This window comes from Ammospiza caudacuta, chromosome 28, assembly GCF_027887145.1.
Source record: "Ammospiza caudacuta isolate bAmmCau1 chromosome 28, bAmmCau1.pri, whole genome shotgun sequence".
NCBI classification, from domain to species: domain Eukaryota; kingdom Metazoa; phylum Chordata; class Aves; order Passeriformes; family Passerellidae; genus Ammospiza; species Ammospiza caudacuta.
In genome coordinates, this window is record NC_080620.1 from 6,053,672 (window position 1) to 6,069,185 (window position 15,514).

Sequence of the window (15,514 nt, forward strand, 5' to 3'; positions counted from 1 at the left end):
ACAAACAAACAGCAGAAAGTGAAGCTCCTGCTGCTGCAAGCTGAAATATTTTCCATTTCTCTGTTTTGAGCAGGCCCCTGCCAAGAGAAGGACAAAAGTCAGGAGGAGGAAAATGTTATTTTTCAGCTTGGAAGGTCAGGGTCTAAAAATAAGTGGAAAACATCTCCGGCCTGGAGCTGGGCTGGGGAGGTTTCTGAGGGGCTCTGGTGCATTTCTGGGGTGAAAATCCAAATTTACAGGGGAGACACAAGGAAAGCCTCAAAAACCTTCTCATTTCCATCACAGTTTGGGCCTCCAAAGGTTTATTTTCCCTGTTTTGAAATGCTTCCAGCCAGGGGGATGCAGGCAGTGACATTCCCAGTTTTAAGGGAATTTTAAGGCCATTCCTCCGTTTTTAATTCCCCAGGGACTCCAGGAGCAGATTTGTCCCTTCAGTGTGGTTTGGAAAACCTGCAGTGCAATTCCGTGCTTTCCTAGGATCCTGGGACCCAAATAAATCCCAATAAGCACAAATCCCAATAAACCCCAATAAATCCCAATTAAACCAAATAAACCCCAATAAACCCCAATAAATCCCAATAAATCCCAATAAACCCCCCAAAAAACCCCAAAACCCAATAAATCCCAATAAAATCCCAATAAATCCCAATAAAATCCCAATAAATCCCAATGAAATTATGCTTGGAAGCCCAACCTTACTTGGAAGAACCATCCTGGTCCCAAGGTGCCAGTCCCTGCTGCTGACCCAGCCTTGCCACGGCTCAGATCCTATTAATAAAAGAGCTGCAGAAATAAAGGACAGAGTGAAAAAGTGAGGGGTGAAGTTAAAAAAATTAGGAGTGAGGTGAAAAAATTAGGGATAAAGTGAAAAAATTAAGGCTAAATTTAAAAAAATTAAGGCTGAAGTTAAAAAAAAACGAGGCTAAATTGCACAACGGAGCTGTCTCCAGGTTTGATTCACTTTGCCACTGATGAAACGGAAAAATAAAAAGCATTAAACGATTTAACAAACGAGTGCCTTGATTTGCTGAGGAATTGAGAGACACAAAGCAGAGTGCACAGGCTGGGAGCAGCCCTGGATGGGTCATTGATGACGAACCCAGGGGTTCACGGGGTTATTTCTCATTTCTGCATCACTCTGGTGTTGGTCTCACGTCATTGCTGCTGCTGCTGCCCATCATTAATTAATTAATGAGCGTCTGCAGGTCGTCAGCTCAGCTCCGAGGGATCCTGTTGGGATCTGTTTGCTGGGATTGTTTTAGCAACGGATGGGACTGGGCTTTGAACAGGATCAAGCTGGAAAATCTGGATCTTGATATTTTTAAAATCTGGATTCTGATCTTTATAAAATCTGGATCCTGATCTTTTTAAATTCTTGCTTGTGCAGGCTTAGAGCAGCAGGATTTTGTCAGGTCTGGGGACAGGAAGGAGGCTCCTGCCTCCAGCTGCACTGCCCAGCTGTTCCCATGGGGGATTTGGGGAATTTGCACATGGAGCACCCAAAGTGTGGAATACCTGAGCCCTGTGTCAGCAGGATCCTGTCCCAGGAGAACACCTGGAATTCACCTGGGCTTCACCAGCCCCAATCCTGGTGTCAGCAGGATCCTGAGAACACCTGGGATTCACCTGGGATTGATCAATCAACCTGAGCCCTGGTGTCACCAGGATCCTGAGAACACCTGGAATTCACCTGGGCTTCACCAACCCCAATCCTGGTGTCAGCAGGATCCTGAGAACACCTGGAATTCACCTGGGATTGATCAATCAACCTGAGCCCTGTGGCAGCAGGATCCTGAGAACACCTGGGACTCACCTGGGCTGGACCCACCCGTGACCAGCAGGCCAAGGCAGGTCCCCCAATGTCCCCAGGCAGCCCCGGCAGGGACAGAGGGGATGGATTCTGGGGCAGGTGGGATCAGGAGGAGCTGTGTCCCATCCCTCCCAGTCTGCCCAGTAAGGAGCCTGCACAGGGGGGTGGGATGTGGGAATTGTGCTGGGGCCACCCCCTGGGAGCGATTCCTGGCACTGCCATGGCTGGGAGAGATTCCCCAGGAGCGATTCCCAAATAAATGGCTGGGAGAGATTGCCTGGCACATCCATTGCTGGGAGCGATTCCCCAGGAGCGATTCCTGGTCCACCCACGTCCGAGAGCGATTCCTGACACATCCATGGCTGGGATTGATTCCCCATCCATGGCTGGGAGCGATTCCCCCACACACCCATGGCCAGGAGTGATTCCTGACACATCCATGGCTGGAGCGACTCCCCAGGAGCGATTCCCAGCCCGTCCATTGCTGGGAGTGATCCCTTAGCACTTCCATGGCTGGGAGAGATTCCCCAGGAGAGATTCCCCATCCATGGCCAGGAGCAATTCCCCAGAAGCAATTCTCCAGGAGTGATTCCCGATTCCAGGCCCAACCTGGAATGATTTCCCAGGAGCGATTCCCATGGCTGGACCGATTCCCCAGGAGCATTCCTGCTCCATCCATGGCTGGGAGCAATTCCCCATCCATGGCCGGAGCGATTCCCCAGGAGAGATTCCCCATCCATGACTGGGAGTGATTTCCCAGGAGCACTCCCAGCACATCCATGGTGCAATCCCAGCCCCAGGAGCGATTCGCAACTCCAGGCCTATCCATGAATGGGAGCGATTCCCCATCCATGGCTGAGAACGATTCCCCAGGAGCAATTCCTGGTCCATGCATGGCTGAGAACGATTCCCCAGGAGCAATTCCTGGTCCATCCATGGCTGAGAACGATTCCCCAGGAGCAATTCCTGGTCCATCCATGGCTGAGAACGATTCCCCAGGAGCATTCCCGGCCCGTCCATGGCGCAATCCCAGCCCCAGGAGCAATTCCCCAGGAGCGATTCCCCATCCAGGGCTAGGAGCCATTCCCCAGGAGCCATTCCCCAGGAGCCATTCCCCAGGAGCATTCCCGGCCCGTCCATGGCGCAATCCCAGCCCCCGGAGGGCTCCCTGAACCCCCGCAGGAAACCGCTCGCATTTTTTCCTGCACTATTCACGGCCTTCCCTAGCGGGGACAATGAACGGTCTGGAGCTCGGGATTAACATCGCTCCTAACAATGAGCTGCTCCTCCTGCAGCGGCCAGCGGGAGCCCAGACACGCCGAGGAATCCGGGAAGGATTCCCTGGAATTGCGCTGGGAAATCGGGGGAGGCTGGGGATGTTTTGTCTGGGAGAGGTGCAAAGTGACGAGAGAGAGAAAAGCCATCGCTGCTTGCTGGGAATCGTTGGGACTTTCGTGCTCTGAGCCTTCAGCTTTTCCCACTCAAAGCCCTTTGGCTCTGATCTCCCCTTTTTTCTTTTTCTTTTTTTTGGGATTTTCTCCTGCAAAACACTTCCCAGAGCCATAATGACAATAACACACATCTACTGCTCCGTGTTCCCAAAACCCTCTGGGACGGCAGAGCCTGGAACCAAAAGCTGTTTGAAGCAGCCTGGCTTTTCCTTTTACCCTAAATGATGCATCCACTGATTTCTGGGGTCAAACTCCTGGATTTGGGGAGCCAGGGTCCCAAATGATGCATCCACTGATTTCTGGGGTCAAACTCCTGGATTTGGGGAACCAGGGGTCCCAAATGATGCATCCACTGATTTCTGGGGTGAAACTCCTGGATTTGGGGAGCCAGGGTCCCAAATGATGGGCATCCCAAGGGAACTCCAGAGATTCTCCATGCCAGGCCTTTGCTCAAGGAAAACCTGCCCAAATCTCCTGAACACACAGCAAAAACCAACTTTTCATTCATTAATTCAAAACTAATCCCACTTCTCTTGCCTCTTCCTCCCACTGACTGCAGCAGGACCTGGTTTCCTCTCCCAATTTTCCCTTTTTCCGTTAAAAAACCCTAAACAAACCCAGCAGGAAGATATCTGGGATGATTTAACAGCTGGAAAAAGGCAAACGCAGCAATCAGGTCCTTTCAGGACACCAGTGATCAAAGAGGTGCTCTGTACAAATGATTGTGCAGCCAGCTCTTGGCAGGAGACAGAAACCTTCTCCCTGCTGGAAATGAGATTTGGGTTGTAAGGAGAGGAAGAAAGGATCGATCACTGTGGGTTGTGTTAATTCCCTTTCTCCCAACTGGAAATACTGAGTGAGACAGAGAAAACGGGGGAAATAAATTGATTATTGAATGTAATATTCCCTGTCTCGTCTCAGGAAGAGATTAAATTCACTTAAATTCGCTTAAATTCGGTTTTAATAGGAGTCATTTAGCACTAGTGTGAGGAAAAAGGGCTTTTTCTTATCTAGGAAAATGGGGGAGAAAACCTTTCTGAATTACAATGAGAACTCTCCAGGAGAGGTGGGGATTTTTTGCTGTGGAATGGGGAGATTTGGGAAGAGCACAAAGAAAAGAAAACAGCAAATTTTCCATGCTGCTCTTTGAAGTGGTCTCGTTGCCCTTAGGCAAAATGAGAATCCCGAATAAGAAAATGGATTTATTATCAAATTCTTCCTCTTCTGGGGGTGCTGGAGCAGAGCTTTGTCTCCATCCTTCTTGCAATGCTCTGCGCGTGGGGAAGGACGGGGACACCCTCAGGGTTCCTCACCCTGCCCTTTGTCCCTCTCCAGTTTCCTCCAATAAAAAGATGAATTTCCAGAGCAGAAAAAGAGGAAATTCCAGCCATAAAAACCTGCAGCAGTGGGAAACACTTCCATGCAGGAGAATCCTCCCAGTCTGGAGCTGCAGCTCCTTCCTGAAGGTAATTAATAAATCTAATTAAAAATAATTCATTAAAGAGGTTCAAACCAAGAGCTGCACTTGTGGAAATGCTCATTTCAGCCCCTCATGGCTTTTGGGACAGCCCCTGGCTCCCAAATCCATCTTTTTGCACCCCTCAGCTCCCCTCATCACCCACCTCTCCTCTCCCACACATTTTATTTTGCTCAGCTTTGAGACGTTACAGATTCTTGGCCCCATCTGCAGATGGTGCTGCTTTGGACATCCTCGATGAGCTCAGAGGAAAATCCAGCATCATCCAGGCTCTGGGCTTGTTTTGGGGTTTCTGGTGGCTTCCAGAGGAATGGAAAAACGGCGTGTGCAGGCTCACAAGGGGCGGGAAGCTCTCCAGAAAGCAGGAGGATGGAGACTGACCCAAACCTCTGGAGTTTTCCAGAAAATCTCCCAGGAATGAACTGGCTCTGGAGAGAGCTGGCAGTGCCTCCTCCCGGCCCCACCCAGGGCTGACAAACAGCCCCAAGGGCAAAGCTGCTTTTTGCTTTTTGTTTTTCCATCACCATCTTCACGATCATGGGCTGTGGAGAGATCCAGAGTCAGCTCTGGCTCCATCTGAGCTGCTCTTCCCACCCCAAAACTGCAAGGGCACAGGCTTGGCCTGATGGTGATGGACCCAAATTCCTTTAACTTGAAATCCAGATGGAAACCACGTTGATCTGTGCATTTTTGCAGCGTTCCCTCCATGAATTTCCAGCTCCTTTTGGCCAGCACAGGGTCAGGTTCCTTCCCTGAACATCCCCTGGAGCCAGAGCACGTTGGGTGCTCACCACGAGCCAGAGAAATCCCCACCAGGAGAGAGAATTCCAGGAGCTGTCCCTGAGTTCCAGCAGCCTCCCGGATGTCTCTGCAGCCCTTTCTGCACAAACCATTCTGCCCTGTTCTTCCAGGAAACTCTCCCAGTTCCAGGAACCCCACAAAGCCCCAGGTGGAGGAACGGGAATGGCAAAAGCAGCGTTTGTGCTGGCAGAGCTGAGTGTCCCGGACACAGAGCTGCTGAGGGGGCCGAGGTTTCCCAAGGAAATCAAAAATCCAGGCATGGCTTGGAGAGGGGAGCTTTTGGAAAAGAGGAAAGAAGGAGCCTGGCCCTGTAGACTCAGCAAAATCTGATCTCACAGCCTGAGCTCATTGCTGGCTCCCCGCACAGCGGGAACAGAGGCTGTTCCTGGGGAGCTCCAAGTCCTAAATCTCCTCCTAGAACAGGAGATTTTTGTCATTTCCAGCTGCAGGTGCCCCTTCCTTTGCTTGCTCTGTTGGGTTTTTCTTTCCCCAGCTGAGGTTTGTGGTGGAACAGGGAACGAGAAAAGGACAAAATGTGCAAGGCTTTACCCAAGGCTGAGCAAGGCCCAGCTTTCTAAGGCTGGATTAGTGGGAATTCATTGAAAACCCACAGAAAGGGCTGATCCCACAGCTTGGCCTGAGGGTGATCCTCATCGCCCTCACTTCCATTTCCGATTCTGTGAGGTGATTCCATTCCAGATCCCGTGAGGTGATTCCATTCCAGATTCCATGAGGTGATTCCATTCCAGATTCCATGAGGTGATTCCATTCCAGATCCCGTGAGATGATTCCATTCCAGATCCCGTGAGGTGATTCCATTCCAGATCCCGTGAGGTGATTCCATTCCAGATCCCGTGAGGTGATTCCATTCCAGATCCCGTGAGGTGATTCCATTTTGGCCTGTGAAGGAGAAGCTGCTTGAGCTGTAAAAAAGCCCTTCCAATTTTTTTTGTTGGGATCCAAGGGCTGGCATTTGCAGGGGCAAAATAATTCTCTGTCTGTGCTGCATTTATGAAAGCAGCTGTCATACTCCAGCCTCCCCCTCTTTGTGTGCGTGGATGTGGCTGTGCGGACGAACCGTGACACAAAGTAGTCCCACAGTGCTAGGTGTGAGGAAGGCGAGAACGCGGAAGGATATCAGGCTTCGGTTGTGCAGCATCGCGCGCTGCGGAGGGATCTCTCGGTGATGTGGCCGTGCCACATCAAGGCCCGGCAGAGGGAGAGACGCGGAAGGACACATGCAAGGCACTGCAGTATTCGCCTGCCGCGGTGCCGTGTATAGACCCGGTGGCGGCAGCAGCGGCGTGACAGGGCACAGGGATGCCGGCTGTGGCGGGACAGCGGCGTGCAGCGGCTCGGAACCGGGACCGGGCTGTACCGAAGCTGCGGCCACAGCAGCCGGGGGGGGGTGACGGCGGGGCCGTGGAGATAGACCTGCGCATGCGTGCGGCTGATCCCGGAAGCGGCGCTGCGGTGGGATGAGGGGGCGCGGAGTGATATCCGTGCTGCGGCGCTGCGGCCGCGTGGGCAGTGGCGGCGGGCGCATGGCGGGCCCGGAGGCAGCGCCGGCACGGCCGCGGCTGCAGGCGGCGCGGAGCCCCGCCATCCCGCAGCTCTGAGGCGGGGAAGGCTCTTGGGCAGGACTGCAGGCGGCGCGGAGCCCCGCCATCCCGCAGCTCTGAGGCGGGGAAGGCTCTTGGGCAGGACTGCAGGCGGCGCGGAGCCCCGCCATCCCGCAGCTCTGAGGCGGGGAAGGCTCTTGGGCAGGACTGCAGGCGGCGCGGAGCCCCGCCATCCCGCAGCTCTGAGGCGGGGAAGGCTCTTGGGCAGGACTGGGCTCTCCCCAACAAAATGGTTTTTCCTCTTGTGCAGTGAGAATGAGATTTTGCAGCCAACTCTGTAGGTGGGGGGGGTGGGGAAAGAAAAATAGTTTTTTTTCTTGGAATGTTGGGTAAATTCCTTGGGAGCTGCCTCGGGGGAATCACAGTTCAGCTTCTTCTTTTTGGAGGTGATGGAAGCAGTGAAACGGTGCAGGGCTGCTCCTCTTCACCCTTTGCTCTGCTCCTGAGCGGCCTGGGCAGGCTCTGGGTGCCTGGTGGACGTTCCCTGGGCAGGGAGGTTTTCCTGGGGGTGGCACTGAGGTCAGGGTGTTCCAGCTGGGATCCCCCGTAGGACACAACATAGCACAGCATGGACACGCAGCTCTCACAAGGTGAAAAGAGAATTTTAAATTTCTGACCCCAACATATATAGATTTATAGATAACATTTATAGATTTCCAGAAGTGACAGTGGGTTGGAGGGTGACAGTGCCACCTCTCAGTGACACTGGACAAACCAACAGCCCACTGGAACAACGTCCCTTGGTTGTTTCAGCCTTTTGGCCTCTCCAGGCAAGGAGTGGATGCAGCTTTTGGCTGGATTTGGGTTAAATCCCAGCAGAAGATCTGGGATCTCAGTCTGGGGTCACAGCAGTCCTTCAGGCAGTTCCTGTGCTCCAGGATTTGGCTTCTGACTTCCAGGCAGAGCAGTGAAAGCCCTGTCCAGGGTTTGAACATCTTCCTCCCCTCCATTCCTTGGAGTCCTCCTGCTCACAGAAAATTCCAGAGTTTTCATCCACCTTTTTTTGAGGTTATTCTGATTTGGTTTTCCACCATGACCTTCCACTTGTTGGACTTTCCATTTTGCTGCAGTTCCTCCCCACCCTGGCTGCTGGCCCCGGGCTCTGCTTGCCCAAACTTGAACATTATTTTTCAGCTGAAATGACATCATGGCTGAAGTGCTGTTTAAAATTACTGCTCCAGACCTCCCTCACATCCCCTTTTGCAATCCCCTCTTCCAGCAAAGCCGTGCTCTCATCTGGAGCCAGGAAGAGTGGCCTAAAACTGGGATGTCTTGTCCACATCCATTCCAGGACTTTTGCTCTGTCCTCATCCTATAGCCAAGAAAATAAATTCCAACCGAACATTTCAATTTTTTAATAACACTTGCTAACAACTCCATAAAAATAATTCTGTGTTCTGGGCCCTCTCCACATGACATCAGGCTCATGGATTTCTGGGCCAGGCTCCCGAGGCCTTTGCAAACTCCTGTTTGCTCATAAATCAGGGCCAGCGGTGCCGTTTTTAGCAAAAGCAGCCCGGCCTGTGCCGCCACACTGCTCTGCACAGAGAGGAGCAGGGCACAGCTCTTCCCAAGAATATTTCTGGGTTCCACATTCTCTGAACCTCAGAGAAAGGAAAAACACAATTCTCATCATTTGCTGTGCCTGTGTTTGTGCCACAGCAGAATGCAGTGTGGGGACTGTTGGTGGTTTGGTTCCTCGGCCTGTCAGGGCCGAGTGTGCAGCCCCACATTTCTCTTGACAGAGAAGAGCAAGGCACAAATCTTGGCAAGAATATTCTTACCTCATTTTCTGTGCCTGTGTTTGTGCCAGAGCAGAGTGCAGTGTGGGGATTGCTCACCCACAGCGATGGTGTTTGGTGCCTTGGCCTGTCAGGAAATAGCCCCACGTTGCTCTGCACAGAGAAGAGCAAGGCACAATTCCTCCCAAGAATATTCTGATCTCATTTGCTGTGCCTGTGTTTGTGCCAGAGCACAATGCAGTGTGGGCATGGTTTCCCCACAGTGAGGGTGGTTTGGGTCCCTCACCAGCCTCGTTGCCCACGTGGAAAAAGGGAAAAAAGGGAAAAGGGATCATCCCTGGCAAAGGGAGCAGCTGGACGAGCCCTGAACATTGGGGGATGAGGGGAAAAGGGGAAAGGAAAAGGAGCAGCTGGAAGAGCCCTGAACATCAGGAGGATGAGGGGAAAAGGGAAAGGAGCAGCTGGAAGAGCCCTGAACACTGGGGGATAAGGGAAGCCTTCCCAGCACGTAGGGGCACAGGCTGAGTTCAAGGGTGCCTCTGTTTTCTGTGTTTTCTGTGTTTTCTCTGCTTTCTCTGCCCCAGGGCGCTGGGGCCATGCTGCAGTGGGAACGTTCCCTCTGGGGGTGTGGGACAGTCTGGGAGCCCGCAGCCCCCTTGGTCTCCTCCCAGGCTGTTTGATGGTTCCTGGGCTCGTTTCCAAGGAGCTCCTCACTTCTGGGAAGGCCTCACAAAACTACACTGGGACCATTCACGGCCTGAGGGCAGCCCTGGCCGCCTTCCTCCCGAAATCCACAGAATCCTGCAAGGAAAACACTAAAACGTTCCTTGTCCTTCCCCAGACCATCCCCAGACACCACAAACAGCTCCGTGCAGGGCCTTCCACCATGGCAAAGCAGCTCCAACACTTCTGGGCTCCCTCCATTCTGTTTTAAATTTGATGAAATGTCACCAGTTTTTCCTATAGCTGTGGAAGCATAAATGACTTTACACTCCTTGTTTTCCAGACTTGGAGAATTTGCAAGGTAAAGATAAGGCCAAGCTGGGCAAATTTAACATCAAAAGGGACTGAAAAGGAAAATTCTTCAGGGATGGAAGCCAGAAAATGAAATTTTCCTGTTTCAGGCCATTTTTGGGTGAGGGTGTTCGGTCTTGGAGCCCTCCTGAAGTCCTGGTGTGGCCAAACACAGCTTGGACACGTTGGGACACTCAGCCAAACCCCAATTATTGATTCCTTGCATCATTTCATCATTAAGAGCCAAATTAAGATTTTTCCACAGCAGGAAAGAAGGATTTCCTTGGGAGGATTTATTTTCTATGCAGAGAATGTAAATATGTTATTCCATTACACCAAAAGCCAGGGTAGGACTCCAAAATTCCTGATTTTGAAGGGATTTTTTTTTTTTCATTGAAGATACAAACCCAAGCTCAGGTTTAACCCTGAGTGTTCTGCCTTGCCCCAGGATGGAAAACCTGCTTTAGCACAAAATCTGAGGAGAAATCCAAACCTGCCCACACTCCCAAATTCCCATGGGATAACCTGGAAATCTCCCATTTTCCCCTGGTTTGGGGAGGCTCAGCAGCCCCAGAGCCCTGTGGGAAATCTGCATTTTCCATTACTCCACAACCCCTGCATCTGCCCAGGAAAGCTGCCAGCAATCCCAACAAACAGGGACATTTTGGAGCCCATCAACAGCTCCACATTTTGTTTTTAAACTCAGCTCCAACAACATCTGCTCTGGAGAAATCCCTTTTTAAAATTATTTTATTTTTTTTTTCCCCCAGAGCTTTGGAAATTGAGGATTTTTAACAACTCTGCTCCTTCCAGAGGCAGCTTTAATGGGGAACAGATCCTCCCAAAGTTCTCCTTGAATAAATTCAGGAGTTCCAGCAGCTCTTCCTTGGGGTTTAGGAACTCTTGGTTTTTTCTTAGTGAGTTTTACCTTCCCACGGTGGTTCTGAACCTACAACAGGCACAAGTTCTGCCATAAAAAGCTTTTTTCCTGCACTAATATATGAAATGATAAAATAAATATCAATTAGGAATACACAACAATATCAAATATAAATACAAAAATAGAAAAATATATAAATACAATAGTATTTATAAATATATAAATACTTTATATAAGTATAAAATAAAAATAGTTATATAAATATATATATTAAATGACCACTCAGTGTCCCAGCACTCAATGGGCCTTTCAATGTGATATTAAAATGCTGTCCCAGAAGAGTAAGACTGAAGCCCATAAAGTTATAATTTTTTAAAAATAAGGATTTTTTCCCTCCCATTTTCCTTTTTCTCAGCATTTTCATCCCAATCCCAGCCAGGGCTTTGCTGACATTAAGGATGAATCAACTGCAGATCCCTAAAAATCCACTCTGCATTGATTCCAAGCCAGGGCATTGCAGGCCTGGGATTTGAATTCCACAAGAGCCCACGAAATATTCAACATTTACTTCAGGGGGTTTCATGGGGCCTTTGTTCCATGCAGGAATTTTATGGGATTTGGGATTTCCTGGCATTTGCATCACCAGCTGGTAATTAGTGAAAATTCCCTGGGAATAAACAGAATTACCTCCCCAAACACAAATTCCCTGGGAATAAACAGAATTACCTGCCCAAACCCACAAAATCCTGGGGGATTTGTTGCTCCAGGAGCTCAGGATGGAACAAAATCCCAGCCAGCCCAACCCCTCCCTGTCCTGACATTCTAAAGGGAAAAAGCTGAGGGGAAATGAGGAAAATCTGGGGAAAAAAAAAACTCATTTTAACTATTCAAATTTCTTAGCTCGTTATCTGTGAAGATTTTTTAGGATTTTACGGGATGAATTTAGGATTTTATGGATTTTTTTTTAGGGTTTTATGGGAGCTGTAGGAATGCTGTGATTGCCAAACAAAAGGGAAATGGGCTGCTGTGATCCTACCTCGAGCTGCTCCTCGGATTCTTCCCTTCCCAGCTCCTTTTGCTTTCCTTCTGTGTCCCTCTCGTGGCAGCTCAGGAGAAATGGCCCGGCTGCACCGGAAAAACTCAATCCCAATTTTTTCCCTATGGATTTAACCCTTAAAAAAATAAATTGGAATTTTGTCAGCATATAGACAAAAAAAAAATCTGTTTAAAAACATTTTTCGTTGTTGTTCTTTCATTTATTGGTATTCAATAAATTGAATACCACTTGGTTGGTTCTTTCATTTATTGGTATTCATAAATAAATAAAATTTTAAAGCATTTTCATTTAGTTTTAAGGAAAAAGGAAAGAAAAAGGCAATAAAGGTGAAATAAGTAAAATTTTAAGGCATTTTCATTTCGGATTGGTTTTAAGGGAAAAGGAAAGAAAAGGGCAATAAACAGAGACAGAAAATGAAGAAAACGGAGAATTTGGATGGAATTCTTTATTATGAAAGGCACTGGAAGACATTGGTGTGGATTCCCCATCCCTGGAAGTGCCCGAGGACAGCCTGGATGGGGTTGGAACAACCTGGAATAATGCAGGTGTCCCTGCCATGGGAATGGATGGGATTTAAGGTCCTTCCACCCCAAACCAGCCTGGAATTCTGTGATTTTCAAAATAAAAAAAAAAATATGACCAGAGCAGGGGGGAAATAAAGTGATTAATTAGCTTCATTTATTATTTATAGTCCCTAACGAACACCCTGGGTGCATTCATTGCCCTGGGTGGGAGCTTCCCTGCCCACCTGAGCCCTGCTCCACCCTCACCTCCCCCTAGGCCATTTTTATCCACGCCAGGGTAAGAATATCCCATTTTCCCCCTGTTTTCCCCGGTGTCGGCCAGCCTGGCTGCCTTGGCTGTGCCCCTCACGCCGGCAGCCTTACCTGCATGGCTGGGGAGTGCTGCAGAGCAATGCCGTATTGTCGTCATCTTATTGTATTTCATATTTCTGGAGTCCCATCTTAAAGTCCATACCTTCTTGCTGGTCCTATTATGCAGCTCCTCTCCGCAGCACAGTTCCTCATGGCTTCCACAGGGGCTCATCCTGGGCTCTCGGCCCACCCCTTTTATCCCAGTTGCCTTCACAAGCTACAGCTGCTGCCCAACTAAGGACTTTGCAGCTGTAGCTCATTTAGAATAGCTGGGACCCACTTATCTAACACATAGATCTTACAGGGACTCTCTCCACAACGCCGTCCCTGCCCCAACGCAGGAGGAGGAGGATCCCAGCTACTGGGCTGCTCCGGGGTCCCAGTGAGCCCCGGGAAAGGCCTCTCCTCCCTCCCAGCACCGGCACTTCCCTCCGGCTGCTGGGCTTCGGCACCGCTCACACAAAACACACTTTAAATACTAATTCACCCGAGTTCCTGCTCTTCTGGTGAATGCCAGCTGCTGGTCTGCAGGGACACGGGGAGCTCAGCGCGGTGTGAAGGGAACTGTGCCCGGTTTTGCCTGTTTAAATTCCACACCGGCTGCTCAGCACACAGGCCCGGCGAGTCACAGCCTCTGTCTCCTGTGCAGCAGCCCGGATCTGAGGGACAAAACCTGCACGAATCGCCCCAAAATCACAGCCTGGGAGCTCTGCAGCCTGCCTGGGCATCCGTTCTATCCTGAAAGGCTTCCAAGTGCCCCCTGAGCTTGCAGCGCTGCAATGGAGCAAAGTTATCCCGCAATTCACATGTCTGTGCTCTGGGCTGGTGTAACGGGAATCCCATGTCCCAGTTCAAACCAGTTTGGGTTCCCAGCTCAGGCAGGCCGTGCAGCTTCAGCACCTCAGACAGCAGCAGCAGAGTGTCCCCAGCGCACCCTGAGGGGACACATCCACACATCCCCTGTGCTGGCAGGCAGGGACATTTCCAGCTCGCACGTTACTCCTGGGCAGGGACAGGAACCCGGCACAGCTTTGATCCCTTGCCAAGACTTTTGAGGATTCTGTCAAGCAGCCAAATGTCGGGAGTGTGTTGTGTTTATTAATAAATAAAAGTGTTTGTAGCGAGCAGCCACCTGGCTTTGTGCTGGTTTTTTTTTATTCCACCCCACTCTGGTTCCACTTTCATCCTCAAATGTTATTTCACGCTTTCTCCCCGTTCTCTTTGGTCTGAACAGTTTATTCTACTCAAAAACAAGATTAATTCAGTCTCTCTGCAGAAGTGGATTCTCTGGATTTGTTTTTCCCCCTCCTTTTGCTGCACAATATTCCCAGGACAGGGATGTTTTCCAGTCTCCATCTTTTCAGCCCAGCAGCTGCAGATCTGGAACACGTTGATTCAGGCCGGGCTTTATCCTACACCAAAAGCAGCGATATAAAATCCAAGTTATTTATAAGAGAAAATATATATTTGCATCTCAACGTGGAAGGGAAGAGGGACTGAATATCCAGCCTTTCCCAACACACAGATTTCTCTTAAAAGGGATTTATTGTGTGCTGATCGAACAGAATGAGTTTTTTGTATTTAAAGGCAGAAGTGTGGTGGTCCCCTCACTGACCTCAGAGAATCCCCAGTCCAGCAGGCCCAGATCAGCTCAGCTTTCACTCAGGGCTATTGCAGGTGTGACAGGAATTACAGCTGGAGCAGGAATTCCTAAAGTTCCCCATCCTTAATTCCCACTTCACCCCAACAGGGGTTCAGTTCCAAGGGAACAGGCCGAGCTGGCAGATCATGGTGGGCACAGTGACCCCACGGTCACCACGGGGTCAACACCTCAGCCCTTCCCCTCAGGAGTGTCCAGTGCCACCACATCCCCTCACAGTGACCTGTCCAGGACCTCGGCCCCTCAGGAGTGTCCAGGGCTACCTCAGAGTGACCTGTCCAGGACCGCATCCCCTCAGAGTGACCTGTCCACCACCTCAGACCCTCACAAGTGCCCACTGCCACCACACCCCCCTCAGTGACCTCTCCACCACCTCAGCCCCCACAGCCCCTGCCCCTCATCTCGGTGTCCCATTGGCTGCCACAGCCGTCACTCAGAACCAGGAACAGCCCACACCTAATCTCAAGCACCCATTGGTTACCAGGGCAGTCACTCAGAGATAAGCCCCGCCCGACAACGTGGGCGATAGTGGGTGGAGCGCGCACTCCCGCCCTCTCGCTCTCATTGGCTGCTAAGCCTGTCACTCAGCCTCAAACCCGCCCCTCCCCGTGTGTGTGTGGGAGGGCAGCCCTCCTCCAGGAGGCTCTGGACACGCCCCAGCCCCCCTCTTTCACATTATCTCGATGGCCCATTGGCCGCCACATCCATCACTCAGAACCAAACCCCGCCCCTTCCTTCCGCGTGCGCTGGGCGGGCGGGGCGCGCACTCCCGCCCCCTCACCTTTTCAACAACCCATTGGCCGCCGCACCCATCACTCAGAGCCAAGCCCCGCCCCATGAGGGCAGCGCGCCCCCTGGCGGCCACGCCGTGCCCCCCCCCCCCCCCCCCCCCCCCGTACGTGCTACGTGTGCGTCACCCCCCTGCACCCCCCGTCCCCTCCCGCGCGCGCGCGCTCCGCGTCACCGCTCACGGGCCTGGCGCGCGGCGGCCGCGGCCGGACGGACGCTCGGACCGGGCCGGACACACGGACGCGGCCCCGCTCCTCTCCCTTCTCCCGCCCGTTGGCTCCGGAGCCGCCCGGCGGAGCGGCCCGAGCGCGGCGGCGGCGGGTTCGTTTTTGTGTG

At 51.4% G+C, this 15,514-nt stretch overlaps 1 long non-coding RNA gene across 1 annotated transcript; it reads right to left on the bottom strand.

The window, feature by feature from the left end:
- Positions 1-8,662: 8,662 nt before the first annotated feature.
- Positions 8,663-13,264, bottom strand: LOC131569025 (uncharacterized). Its single transcript, XR_009275760.1, has 3 exons — positions 12,833-13,264; positions 11,834-11,969; positions 8,663-9,704 (listed from the first exon to the last, which is right to left on the bottom strand). It is a non-coding gene; the product is annotated as an uncharacterized LOC131569025 (long non-coding RNA).
- Positions 13,265-15,514: the final 2,250 nt, after the last annotated feature.